The 13670-nt window shown below is 38.7% G+C and overlaps 1 long non-coding RNA gene across 1 annotated transcript in view; it reads right to left on the bottom strand.

Moving 5' to 3' along the window:
* Positions 1-12690, bottom strand: part of LOC143273779 (uncharacterized) — a 28356-nt gene extending 15666 nt beyond the window's left edge. Inside the window, exon 1 of the long non-coding RNA XR_013051954.1 lies at positions 11655-12690. This is a non-coding gene — a long non-coding RNA (uncharacterized LOC143273779). The remainder of the gene's footprint in view (positions 1-11654) is intronic.
* Positions 12691-13670: the final 980 nt, after the last annotated feature.

Genomic DNA, 13670 nt, shown 5'->3' with positions numbered 1-13670 from the left:
CAGGTCATGATTTGCATTTTTACAACTCATGTTGTTCACATCTTGTGTAAGTACAGAGGGGGTTCTGAACAGGCCTGAACCATTAACTTTCTTGTTTGAACAAAAATAATGATGAAAACCAAAAGCAGTCAAGCCATTCTCCAAGAGCTTCTGTTAGCACCATGTCTTTCACCATTCACTGTAGCAGGAATCTTGAAAGTTCTTATTAATAAAATCAAACCTGGAGCCAGGTATTGGGGTGAATGCTGCAAGATCAGAGAAGCAGAACAAGCCACAGCCACCTCACCTTGCCAATTCCTCAGCTGATCCTATTTCCTCAGACTGGAAGCCTTTGAGTCCTCATCCAAATGGCTCTCAGCTGAACTACTGATCAAAAGCCTAAAAGCTTAATCAGCTCTAGTTCCTGGTCATCACGCCTTATATACCTTTCTGCTTCCTGCCATCACTTCCTGGGATTAAAGGCTCACTTCCTGGGATTAAAGGCATGAAGTCACCATGCCTGGCTGTTTCCAGTGTGGCTTTGAACTCACAGAGATCCAGATGGATCTCTGCCTCCAGAAGGGTGGGATTAAAGGTGTGAGTGCCACCATTTTCTGGCCTTTATGTCTGTCTAGTGGCTGTTTTGTTCTCTGATCCCAGATAAATTTATTAGGGTGCATGATATATTGGGGAACACAATATCACCACAATTCACAGCCATCCTGAAGTGTATATCCTGTTTTCTTGGGACTAAGAATAAGAAGCACAAAATAAATGTATCCATTGAGTCTGCATATTGATAATGTTTCATGAATGTGGGCCCTGTATGAGGATGTCACCAGTGCAGTATTTGTTGTTGTTTTCTCTCAATACTTAACTAATTCAGGGTCCAGGTAGAAGAGCTCCCATTATTAATCGCACGGCTCTAGCAGCAGCCATTTCAAATGCCATAGACACATGAATTAACATTTCTCCCCATTTCATAATTACTTAATTTTTACCAATTAAGAGCATGACATGAGCATATGGTTGCTTCCCATCTGCTAATTTCTTCTCCTCAATTAATTATTGCCATTAATATAGTTGATGGTGACAGTGTTTGGCTAAATTAAACTAATTAGTAACAGTCCACTGGGAGGAAGCTTTTCTGCATCACATGCATTCTGCAGCTGCTGACTCCCAAGGTATCAGGTTTGAGGAGAAGAAAATATTTGGGGGAACTATAAACATTTTGATGAACTGTATTTGAAACTTTCTTTTCTTTTTTCCTTTCCTTTTATTAAACACAGATTCTTTCCTCTTACAATGTATTCTGAATACATTTCCTCTCTCTCTACAACTCTCAGTTCCTCCTCACCTCCTCTTCCATCTAGATCTACCCCTTTTCTGTCTCTCATCCGAAAAGAACAGGCTTCTAAGAGATAACAACAAAACATAATAAAATAAAATTTAATAAGATAAAACAAAAACTATCATGAAGCATGGGCCATAGAGGAACACTATTTACTAGCTTGCTTTCCCTGGCTTGCTTTGCTACACTTCCTGTACTACTGAAGACCACTTACTGAGGGGTGGCACTGCCCACAGGGAGTCGAACCCTCCTACAGCAACCATCAATAAAAAAAAATGCCCTCACAGACCTGCCCACAGGCAACCTGGTTGGAGGCAATGGCTAGGTTGAGATTCCTGCTTTCCAGATGACTCTAGCTTTGTCAGGCCTACTGAAGGTAATAATTACAATTTAATCACGGCCATTGATTCTGCTTATACAGTATAGTGATGAGAACTTGCATGCTGTATTTATTTCTGCTAGTACTTTCTTAATTCTGATTCATTAATTAGGAAATTCCATTCTAATTCAGCAAGGTAGCACAAAACATCCCTGATGCTTTCCTCATCCTCACATTTCTTTCAGAGCAAATATTACTCCCACTCTCTGACCGTTAAAAGGACTTTCAAACTCTTTCATTGCAACGGTCAGTGCTCTTCCCTTGGAACTGATTTGCGCAGTTGAGAATTTTAACTATCTCCAAAATAGAAAAACAGCAAAATTAAACCAATCAATTAAAGAAAAACAAAACAAAATGTAAAACACAATCTAACTGTAATAGTTGTGGTTTCTATTGCTGTGAAGAGATACCATGACCATGACAGCTCTTATAAAGGAAAACATTTAAGTGAGTTGTCTTGCTTACTGTTCAGAGGTTCAGTCCATTATCACCATGGCTGGAGTATGGTGCCATTCAGGCAGACATGGTGTTGGCTACATCTTGATCAGAATGCAACAGGAACTGGTCTCAGACACTGGGCGGTATCTGGACCATAGGAAACCTCAAAGCCTGCCCCCACAGTGACACATTTCCTCAAACAAGGTCATACCTACTCCAACAAAGCCACACCTCCTAATAGTGCCATTCTTTATGAGCTTATGGGGGGAAATTACATTCAAACTACCACACTAACCAACTAAATAAACAAAATAGCAAACCACAAGAGTGAGGCAAGCTAGTCTTAAAAGGTGAATACATCCATGTGGATAAACATTCTATATTAGAGTTATCTATTCCGTTCCTCTCCTCTCTGTATAATCACTGATCAGCCTTTACTCACAGGATGCTTATCTGTAACCCAGCACTGCCTAATCATATAAAATTCAACCCAGCTCTGGAGTATAACATTAAAATACCATCAAAGCTATAACTTCTTCAGTATGGAAGATGACCTTTTTATTTACTGGCTGATTTTTATTGTTGCTAATTAGGTCATCGTCTATCAGGCAAGAGATAGGCCTAACAGGCATCTACTCCAATATTAAAGATATACATCTCCATACAAATTAAGTGCAAATATTAGTATGTATCAAAACTTATAATATATATAGTCAATACAGTGTAAATGAAAAACAAAATATGATTTATTCATGTACAAGAGTACCATTCATAAATAATAGTGTGACAGTGTCTGATGAATACAGTGGGAATAAATCTCCAAGAGTTCATGCTAACTAAAAGAAATCAAACAAAAATACTATTTCATGATTCTTTGTGTTCTAGAAAAGATAAAATCATCTCCTAGTGCTGTCAGAAATCATATCCATAAAGTTGCATCAATGTGACCACCTAAACATGAAGTGAACAAGGACAACAACAATAGACATGCCAAAATGGAAAGCCCATGAGGCCTCAACCCTCTACAAAAATCTACAGACAACTAAGGAAGGCTGAGAGTGGGAGAAACGGTCTTCTCCATGAAAGAGCACACCGATTAGTCATCCAGTACCAAACTGTCAGCCCTGAAGACACATACACAAGTAACATTATCCAGGCTTAGCAGGTTATATTTATGTATTTATGAATATATATGTATATATAATATGGATATAGTTATGACAACAATTAATGAAAAAAAGAAGCCAGGCATTTGAAAGAGAGCAATGATCAGTACATGCAAGGTTTAGAGGGAGGAAAGGGAAGGGAGAAATGATGTAATTATATTACCTCCAAATATGAAAGAAGTAATAAAATTGGTACATTGTAGTCGTCTGGAGAAAGTTTGCAAAAGGTGGCAGGAACACTTTCGGTGATGGAAGTGTTCACAAGCTGGTAACTGTATGCTGATATACATTTATTAAAATCCTTTCAGCTGTGAATTCAAAATAGATGATTCCATTGTATATAAATAATAAGTCCAGCTGAGGTGTGAAGTTAATAATCCCTTCTGAAATATGCTAATGTCATTGACTATGAATAATGCGAAGGACAGTTTCCAGCCTTAAGGAAACTACTGCCCTCTGGATATGCAAGACAGTTTTTTTGCTTGAACTGTTTGAGGGACCCTGGGGGAGGCATCAGGATGCATCCCTAGTGAATGGGTGGGCTTTTGGAGCCCAGTGCCTAGGGTGTGACACCTTGTGCCTAGGGTGTGACACCTTGTGCAGCCTTGGTGCAGAGGGGAGGGGCTTGGACCTGTCTCAGCTGAGTGTGCCAGGCTCTGCTGACTCCCAATGGGAGACCTCGACTTGGGTGAGGTGGGAATGGGGAGTGGGTTGGGGAGAGGCTGGGATGGGAGGAGGGGGGATCTGTTGTTGGTATGTAAAGTGAATAGAAAATTTCTTTAAAAAATGACAAGAAAGAGAGGAGAAAATATGTAACAGAAATGTGCATATCAAAATAGCCAAATAATACAGATAATCTTTGAAACACTGGCTCAACACTATGAAAACAGTCATGTTAAACATTATGTTTTTATCTCCAATATCCTATTGAATTGCTCTAAAACATTATTTTAAAAACATCTAAGTTGAAAATACTGTTTGTTAGTGAGAATCAAGTGATTTTAATGAGTGTTGGTGATAATTGTAGACTTAATGAGGAGCCCAAGTTTGGGTTCTTTTATAGAAGGTAGGCACAATGTGTCAAATGTAACTTTTTTGTTGAAATATAGGTATATCTTAGAAGTATTGACAGTTCAGTTTCAGACTCCATTGGTAAGGCAAATACACAAGGAGTGAGTCACAATTTTTATTTTCCGTGAAAGTGATGCTTACACTGTACTGCAGCCAATAAGGTATTCAGTGTCGCTTAAACTAAAAATAGTACACACTTTAATTAAAAATACTTCATTGTCAAAAATGTTGTCAATCTTCTGGACCTTCAATAACTCTTGCCTTGTTCAGCCTCAATACGAGGCTTGTCTTACTCTATCTTGATTTGTCCTGTTTGAATGTCATCTCTTGGAGGCCTGCTTTTTTCTGAAGAGGAAACGGAGGGGGAGTGGATCTGGGAGAGAAGAGAGGTGAAGGGGAGCTGGGAGAAGTGGAGGGAAAACTGTGGCTGGGATGTATTGTATGAGAGAAGAATCTATTTTAAAAATAAACATGAACTGAAAGAATGTGCTGGAGGGGCTTGGCATGAGTTAACTGTCTGCTGGCTGATAGGTTGAACGTTGCTGAAGGTTAGGGCAGTTAAGGACGGTTTCTTAAAGTAAAAAAATGATTGAGTGATTTTCTTTCATGAGATATTTCTCTGTAGCATGGTGATGCTGTCTGGTTGTATTAACCCACAGTGGAAGCCTTTCAATGGTGTTGTCAATCATCTCGAAGCTTTCTGCTGTCTTATCAATTCGGTGTATCTCAAATTCTAAAGTATTTATTGTCATTTCAACAGTGTCAGCAACATCTTTACCTGTAGTCAGTTCTATATCAAAAACAAACCAATATGAAGCAAGCACATGAAAAGAAAAAAATACTTTCTTTGCTTGTTTACAAGAAGCTATTTCTCATTCATTCCGTTTTCATCATGATTTCAACAATTAAATTACCTCTCTGAGCTCTACACAGATTCTCTGGCCATTTACAGCACCCCACAGCATCTCCACACTTGGCTTATTTCAAGGACTGCTGTTGATATGACTATTTTGACCTGTTTGTGTGGATATTCTCATTGTCATCTATAGTCATGAGTCATCTCAGAAGGGGTTGAATTTATCTTGCTCATATTCATCTGTTGAAATCTCTCTATGTGACAAATATTATTTTAGAAAATATATATTTTTAGTAATAAGATTTAAAAATTACAGCTGCTTCTTGATTCCTGAGTTATGGAAAGGCTTCCACATTGTAATCCATGAAGATAATGGCAATCTCACTGTACATTTCCATAAGATCACTTAGTTGACCAGGGGTATTGCCAATGAACACTAATACTTAAAGGAATCTTTTTTTTTTCTTGGCAGTCATTATAACATCAAGACTGAAAATTTAGTAAACCTTGTTGCAAACCAATATGCCCTCATCATGTGTGCTCTGTTGTTCCATTTATTTAACAAAGGGAGAGTAGATTTAGGATAGTTCTTAAGGGCCTGAGGATTTTAAGAAATGAAGACTGACTTCAGTTTAAACTAATCAACTCCATTGCATCCTAACAGAGGGTGTTTTGGGCTTTGAAGCCAGCCTAGGTTCTGTCTAGTTATGAAAATCCTAGTTGACATCTTGTTCTAGTAGAAGAATATTTCAGTTGTATCAAAATGGCCTTATTGTTGGTGAAATTATTAAGGCCATTCCACGTAGTTAAAAGGGAGGTTTATTTTGTGGGGTAACTTACAAGTGAAGGGATAGTTTACAGGGTCTAGGAAAGGTATAGCGCAGTCCAGCAGTGTTCTCTGGAGAACTCTGCTCCATCTACCTCCAGCGTCCAGGGTCCAGGAACCAAGAGAGCCCCTGCATCTGGATCTCGGGTCTTCAGGGTCCTCTCTCAGCCCCACCTTGTAGGTGTGACCATTACGAAGCCTCAATGGGGCTTGGAGCTTCCAGGTCAAAGCTGGAATGGCTACCCACTACACTTTATTTAATGTCACTGCCTTCATCAGAATTATTTGCTACATTCTGTAGACAGCCTACTGTGTCTGCACCAGCTGCTTCTCCTCCTACTCCGTGCCACCTCCAGTGAACCAACCTTCACTGGAGTGGAGCCTTTCCTTCTGTAACTTCCTGGATTGCATCAATCTTCACGGAATTTAGGAGAGTTTGGCCCTTATTCTTGTTTCTGTGGGTACTTTGATGTACCTTTTAAACGACCAACCCCTTCCCTATCCTCAATATGGCCATGCATTTCATTTTTGTTTTTCCTTCATGTATATGCCTGGGTGGCACAGGCTGATTCTTTGGCACACATGGTATAGTTTGGGTATGTTCTTAGCTTGTGGCATGCCTTCCTCATTAAGCTAGACCACTACTATCTCTTGTATTAGAGAAGGGTATGACTATTCTTTTGACTTCAAAAATTTGAGGCTACCCTGGGCTTGGCAACTGGCTTAATTTCAGTTGTGTTGTGCACATGATGTGTCTGGGAAAGCTTAAGAAGGAAAGAGATGGGGGAATGTGTGTCTAGAGTAGACAGAACACACAAATTTATCCACTAGGCTGGCCACCTTACATGCCACAGTTGGTGATGTCCCCAAGTAATTATAAAAATAGCATGAAAGACCATAGATTTCTTATCACTTTCTAGACAAAAAATAATAATTATAATAACATTGAAAATGGAATGAGCAAAAGCAGGAAGTAGGCTCATACTGGTGAAAAATGACAATAGACTTGGCTGATGTAGGTTTACCACAAAATTTCCATTTGAAGAAGAAACAAATAAGCTAGAAAATGTAACAAAATAACATATTTGCATATTCACATGAGACATATGGATGATAAGTGAATAATTCAGAACTGATTAATAAAATCCATCCTAGTTGACCCAGAAATGTTTTAATACCAGCAACAACATGGAACAAAGCTACAACAGACTACATAGATTTCATGATAATCTAAATCTAACATCCAAGAAGAAAAACCCATCCATTCTTTTTTATGGAGCACGGTGTCTTGAGCAACAAATACAAATATTCTAGTCTTCCATAAGTTTATTCAATACTTCAAAAGAGTGGCCTTCCAGCATCTGAGATTTCCAGCTAACTTATTTGTACAGAATTTAATTTTTTTGCTATATATTTTATTTTTGAATTTCACTATTCCTGTATTTAGATCTCAGATTCATTTATTTAAATTTTTGTCTTGTATTTTACATTTTTTTGACCACCTGTTAGTCGAGGGAAATATTCTTTAATTTAAGAAATTTAATGTTGGGATAGAGAAAACATGGAGTTTCTTAGAGTGACATAATTCAATAAAAACATTTGACACTGAATAAATGACTCTTGCATAGATTATTGGCTCATTTTCAAGACTTGGGCATGGGATATTTTTGTCATTTATAGAAAAGAGATTGACAATATGAGGATACACAGTTTTTGCTTTAAGACACTTTTGTCACTGGGTGGTGGTGGTGCACACCTTTAATCCCAGCACTTGGGAGGCAGAGGCAGGTGGATCTCTGTGAGTTTGAGGTCAACCTGGTCTACAGAGCAAGATCCAGGACAGGAACCAAAACTACATGGAGAAGCCCTGTCTTAAAAAACAAGACAAAAAAAAAAGAGAGAGACACTTTTGGTCTTCCTGATTATGTAACTCCAAACTTAATAGATGTCCATGTAGATTCTCCTCAGTTTTAGAAAAGATACATTTAGTTAACTCTCATTCAATAAATGACATTGAATGTATAAAATTCTTAATTTCAGATCTCGGTTTTCCACACACACTAAATTTAGTTGCTGCACAGCCCAGTTCATTTCCACACACGCTGCCTTTGAGATTGCTTTGAAAAACCAGAGGAACTTTCAGACACTAGTTGGATCTTTCATCTCCTTATCATTACTATAGCAATTGTGTGAAACTATACTGGTGCTCTTTGTACTGCGAACTCCCTGCTTGGTGCGCAGAACTGCAGCCCAGCCATCCAGATCTCACTAGCTGCTTCTATCCTGCCAAGTTGGGATAATAGCATTTCCCAACTGACATCTAATTTGCTTAGTGTCTTTCAAACATAATCAGAAATTTGGGTTGGATTAACATGGGAATTAGTTGGAAGCCATCACTAAGCCAGCAACACCCCAGACAGTTTAGGAGAAATGAATGAATTGGAAAATTGTCAGACAAAAACCACTGTAGCTTCTAAATGCGTCCTTGGTTCCTTTAAAAACATTTATATCTGTGGAATACATTCTTGTCTTGTTACAGGGATATTTCTGTGTGTTTTACTATTTGAACAAATATCTTGCTTGGATACTTTTGTTGATGATATAGAAAAATATTAGCTTATAAGAAACTTTATTCAGTGGTGCTAATTATTTGCTTAACATTGTCTGGGCATCTTGCCACAATATATCCCATTGTGGTAGTAACAGATAATTACACCAGTGTTCATTAATCCAATACGCATGAACAATAACATTTTACAGCCCTTTCCACATTTCTTATATGTATCATGCCATTATATAATGATTCCAAATATTTTGTTTCCTTCATGATAGTTTTATCTTGATATAAACAGAAAATATTGATTATAGCTATTGAAATTAAAGGAGCCATAAAATCAATGTCCACAAGTACCAATTATCAAAGGTTTTGAACGAATAATTTCAACCTAGGGAGACGACTCAGTCAGCAAAGCACTTTCTTTACATGCATGGGGACCTGAGTTTGGATGCCAGCATTCAAATAATAAAAGCTGTATGGACATACATACCTGTAATTCTAGCAGAGGGGGAAACATAGGGGTGGGTGGAAGGGGATGGGCAGTAGGAAGATTCCTGGAGTTTGCTGGCCTCCAGGCTAGTCTATCAGTGATCACATGTTTTAGTTGAGTCCTTGTTTCAAAATAAAAGTGGAGAGTCTTGTTGTTAGCTTCTGGCTTGCACATGCGAGCACACACACACACACACACACACACACACACACACACACAAACACACATAGACAGACACACACACACATAGCAGGGGTTGGGGAGAGAGAAATTTTATGTAACTATAATAAACTATGAAGTATATTTTTTTTTAAAAAATTTTGTTAGTATTTTATGTAAGATTGATCTCCCTAAAACTTATATAACTAACATTATTAAAAATATGTATATATATTTCAAAAATTAAACAAGACAATTGAGAAATTATTCTTTGTCAGTGACCAATTCCTAGTGGTTATTTTAAAAGTGATTTAAACTTTCTAAAAGATTTATTTTATTTTTAATGATGTATGTGTGTGTAGGGGAGGGCATGTGTCCATGAGTTTAGGAGCCTGTGGCAGCCAGAGGAATCCATCAGGTCCCCCTGGAGGGGGAGCTTTAGGCAGTTGAAAGCTGCTCACTGTAGGTGCTGGGAACCAAACTCAGGTCCTCTGCAAGAGAAGGTTAGTAAGCTCTCTTCACCACTCAACCATGTCTTCAGGCTCAGTTCTTGGGGGTTTTGTCTGACAAAAGATTCTTCATCTTTTGAAGCTGTGACATACAAGGAACCTTTCCTACGATGAAGTAGTTCTAACAGTTAATTCTGCTGATAGCAAGCAGTGATTTTGTTTGAGAGTTAATCTCTGAATATACTACTAATTATTTGGGTTTATTTTTCAAGGTAAACAGTCATGAGAATATAATTGGGAACGTGTAGCTTTGTCTCCCTTTGTCTTGTTTTTGGCATTGGGAATGAACCACAAGCTTTTATCCTCCTAGGCAATTATCTCTGAACAATATTCCTTGCCCAAGAGCAGACTTGTTATAAACTCTTTCCCTGTGATTTGATGACTTTATACATAAGCCAGTAATATAATAATGTCTCCTTATATTGTTGCGTTGGATTGACATAGTTAAGTAAGTCACATTTTGATGAAGACTTATAATTTGACAAATTCTCTGTTTAGCCAGTCAATCACTGAACTTCTTAATAACTGCAAATAACTTAACAATAACAGGAAGTCCATTATAGTGGATGTAATTAAGACTGGTGGGGATGTTTGTGCTCACTACATGTTAGTTTCTTCCCACAGAAAAGATCTGGGTACACTCTGTGCCTATCATCCAGGTAATGGATAAATATTAGCAGTGGGAAGGAGGTAGCTGATAAACAAGGTATCTGTGTATAATGTTCTAGTCTCCTTTTCTGTTGCTGTGATAAATGCTCTATGCAGTAGCAGCTTAGGGAAAGAAATGAGTTATTTGTCTTACACTTCGAGATCACAGTCCATCATTGTGGTAAGTCATAATAGGAATCAAGCAGGAACCACAGAGGAATGCTTCTTGTTGGCTTGCTCTAAGGCTAGCTCACATGCTCATGCTTAGATAGCTTCCTTTATACAGCCCAGAATCACTTCCCTAAGGGTGCTGCAGCCCATAGTGGGCTGAGCTCTTCTGTATCAATTAATAATCAAGATAATCCCCCATAGACATATCCACAGGACAACCTGATGCAGACTGGAGACTTTCTTCCCAGATGTCTCTGGACTGTGTTGAGTTGACAATTGAAGTTAACTAGGTCTTACAATAGCAACAGTGGATTTTAAGAAATGACTAGTAAGTAAAACATGAAAATATTCTGTATATATGCATTACATTAGTACTGTGTGCATTTATGTATGAAAATAGCATTGGATTTTTTCAAAGATAATTATTATCATGAGGCAAGATATTAAATTCATCATGGAAGATGCTTAAGTAAGAAACATGACTGATGGGTGAGTAGATAAAGAAGAAATGCTATAATAAAAGTATTATATATGTATGCATACAGATACATATGGTATTGCTTGGAGAGTGTCAGAATGCTTGCCTGCTATGAATTAAGAAACGGGTTTTAAAAATGTCACATAATGTTGCATAGCAGGTTCTTGCTGAGTGAAAGTTTCCATCTTGGGACTGAGCTGGGCTGAGCAATGCAAGCTGGGATTAAAGAAAACATGCATTAGCCTGGAGGTGATAGCAGCAGTCCAGATGAGGAAGAGGACTGGCTCATGGAAGATGTCTGTGGGTATCTAAAACTGAAGGAAGTGGAGCCTTTAACCCACGTGCTATGCCCAACATTGCTTTTTTGATAAAAAAAACTGATGAAAAATGACGAGAGCTTTGCATACTGTATAGGATCCTACTAATATTTCTTTTTTAGTATCCCTTTAGTCATCTAAGGCAAATGGGCACTTCCTTGGGAAAGATCATGGTAGTCCTTCAGAGATTCTGTTTACCTTCTGAAAAGGGGTTTCTATTTTAAATTGGTGCTAAAGAGTTATTCTCAGAAATACTCACTGATTTTCTTTCACATACTCAATGTACTTCCTTCAGTCATTCCGTAGCATTTGTTTTCATGTGGTTGCCATGGAGCTTTGTTTCAGTAGTCTGTGCTTCTTTGTATGTGTTCACATATCTCTTCCTTCTTCTGTCATTTCAGTCTATTTTCAAGCAAGGTTTCTTGTTTTCCTGAGCACTCTATCACTGACCCTGTGCTGACCGTTTCAAAGCCCATTTGTAGAGGATCTGCCTAGGCATGTCCACTGGTCTCCTAAGGGCATTCAGGGTTGAGAACTGCTTTAAAACAGTTTCATGGCTAGAGCCTCATGAATGTGACAGAGCACACAATCCGAGGCTGCAACAGGCTTGTGGCTGGCTTCCTTTGGGCGTTTTCTTCTACTGGGGGTATATTCCTCCCCATTTCTTATTTAATGAAACATTGCTTCTTTAGCTCTGGATTAGGATGTGTGTCTTGTCACCTTTTATCTGGAAGGATTAATAAATTTACAAATGTCTCTTAGGGAAAACAGAAAAAGGTTAGGTTGAGCTTTGGTGTCACTGAATGCCACTCCCTTTTCAGTTATGCCTTTAATATAGATTAACTTCATTATATATATCAGGCTTTGGGGCTGAGAGTTTTTAAAATACTTTATCCAGCATTTGTAATTCTTTAGCCATAAAAAATCTGTTATATTAGTCAAGAAACTATTGACAAATAGATTAGAAGACTATAGTTTATAGCTAAGAACTGGAGCTTAGCTTCTAGGATCTGTTTCTTCCAGTCTTCTAGAGTATGTTCATTATATTTTCTAAAATGAACAGTCAAATACTTCAATATTGATTTTTCTGCCCTTTCTTCCTCTACTGCATTTCATACTACATATAGGTACCTATGTATATAAAGAGGACTTGCTCTTGAAATGTCTGTTTTTTAACCTGTTTCCCTTGTACTCTGTATGTGTATTCTTTTTGTTAGATTTTTATTGTGCTAGTCATTTTTGGTCAACCTGACACAAATGTAGGCATATCTGGGAAGAGGGAATCTTTTGTTTAAATTTTTTTCATTTTGCATACCAACCACAGTTCCCCCTCCCATCCCTCCTCCTGCTCCCAACTTCCCCTTTCTCATCTCCCTCCCCCACATGCACTCCCCCAAAAGGGCAAGGCCTCCCATGAGGAGTAAAAAAAGCCAGGTACAATCAATTGAGGCAGGACCAAGCCCCTCCCCCCTGCATCAAGGCTGAGTAAGGCATCCCACTTACTCAGGGAATAAGCTCCAAAAAGCCAGCTCATGCACCAGGGATAAATTCTCATCCCACTGCCAGGGGCCCCTCAAACAGACCAAGCTACACAATTATCTCACACATGCAGAGGGCCTAATCCAGTCCCATGGAGGCTCCACAGCTGTTGGTCTAAAGTTCATGAGTTCCCACTGGTTTAGCTCAGTTGTCTCTGTAGATTTCTCCATCATTATTTTGATGCCCCTTGCTCATACAATCCCTCTTCTGTCTCTTTGACTGGACTCCTGGAGCTTGGCCTGGTGCTTGGCTGTGGGTCTCTGTATCTGCTTCCATCAGTTACTGGATGAAGGCTCTATGATGACTGTTAGAGTAGTCACCAATCTGATTACTGGGAAAAGCCAGTTCAGGCACCCCAGAAGAGGGAATCTTAATTGAAAAAGTGTCTCCAAAAAATTGGTCTGTAGGCAAATCTATAGGGTATTGTCTTGATTAATGATTGATATGGGAGGGCTCAGACCACTGAGGCTGGTGCTGCCTCTGGGCAGGTGCTTTCAGGTTTTATAAGAAAGAAAGATGAGAAAGCCATAGGGAATAAGCTAGTAAGACACCAACCTCCATGGCTTCTGCATCAGCTCCTACCCAGCTTGAGTTCCTGGCTTGATTTCTGTCTTAGTTGTAGCAGGAATCTTAGAGAGTCTTATTAATAAAACAAACCCAGAGCCAAGTATTGGGGTGAAGCTGGAAGATCAGAGAGACAGAACAAGCCACAGCTACCTCACCTCGCTGGATCCTC

The sequence above is a fragment of the Peromyscus maniculatus genome, chromosome 6 (assembly GCF_049852395.1).
Source record: "Peromyscus maniculatus bairdii isolate BWxNUB_F1_BW_parent chromosome 6, HU_Pman_BW_mat_3.1, whole genome shotgun sequence".
Lineage (NCBI taxonomy): Eukaryota > Metazoa > Chordata > Mammalia > Rodentia > Cricetidae > Peromyscus > Peromyscus maniculatus.
This window is presented reverse-complemented; position numbering and strand designations above follow the sequence as displayed.